The following is a 1,491-nucleotide window of genomic DNA, read 5'->3' as shown; positions in this document are numbered from 1 at the left end:
GCTTGATGCAGTGATGCCAGTGTCGCTCTTCTGATTGAATGACTGACCCTCTGAGTCTCTCAGAGTTTATATACAGTCGCCCCCCGTCCCCCCACCCGTCTGGCTCTTCACACCTCTAACAAAGGGGAGACAACCTAAAAAAGACACCCTTCAAAGCCATGTCCCATTTAGACCACCTATTGTTGCTCATGACTTTTATTTTTTCAAATGGATCCTAAGTATGTTCATTATATATATTTATATATTTTGATATATATATAAATATGTATTTGATATATATATATATATATATGTATAAGTTATCAGTTATATATTTTTGTATATATACATATAAAATATAACCACTGTATGTATTTACATTGGATTTTTACATTTATTTATCAGATTTATCAGTAAATTTATAAATTTATTTATAGGTACATTTATTCAAATAATTTAATTTTCAAAATCAGTTCTAATTTCAAAGCAATTTTTACATTATTTATGAGTGTTAAGTATTTTCTTGTATGTATTAAATACATACCTGCTTATTAAATGTATTTTATGTATTAAATACTTATAATATTTAATGAAATTTATAATAATTGTAATTGTAATAAATTATATATATATATATATATATATATATATGTATGCATTTATATTTATGTATTTATCAGTTCAAAGCATTTCACAATATGATTGACTTTTTACATTTATTTTATTAATTTATTTGAATAATTTATATTACATGCATTTTTTTTCTAAAGTAGAAATTAATGTTTTTGTGAAGAAAATTTAGCTTTTTAAAATAATACTTTTTTTTATTTTTTTTTATTGTGTGAATGTAATTAGTGCTTGATTCAAATTATTTGTTGCATTCATTTACTTTATTTCTGTCCATATTTCAGTTTGGACCCTACTTTCCAGCTTTAACCATCTTTGGTAAAAGCAGCAGAGTATTGGGCAGAGGCGAGAGGAAAGTGTATTGAGAAATGGCCACCCCTGCTGTCATTATTCCACAAACAGAGGCAGTAAATCCAGGAGTGTGTTCAGGGATGTGGATTGGAGGGAGTTTCTCAAGGGGTGATTATCAGTTACTATTGCAGGACTGCTCAGACCTCTTCTGGGACTAAAGTTACCCCAGTCTGTGTATTGGGGCCGCAGGTTGTCCTGGGATGTCAGACAATGCCGGCACAGGAACGGCTGATGACGGATCACGTCACGTCAGACAGCTAAGCAAATTTACTTGCTACACAGCCATGTTTTCATGGTAATCGTGTTATTATCTGACGCTGTTTGTCAGGATGGGCAAGACAAGTAAAATTCAATGTTTACGAATCAACATGCCTATTATTATTCCAAATGAAGTCAATAGGACTACAGATGAGCTGCATTTCCTCTAACATAAATTTAAGAACTAAAATTCATACAGAATTTGAAACCTTTTTTTAATATAGTAATATATAGTTTTTGAAATAGCCATGTTTGTAGTCTGAAACACGAAAAACA

This window comes from Barbus barbus (genome assembly GCF_936440315.1).
Source record: "Barbus barbus genome assembly, chromosome: 30".
Classification (NCBI taxonomy): Eukaryota; Metazoa; Chordata; class Actinopteri; order Cypriniformes; family Cyprinidae; genus Barbus; species Barbus barbus.
The sequence above is the reverse complement of the archived record's forward strand: the minus strand, read 5'-3'. Positions refer to the sequence as shown.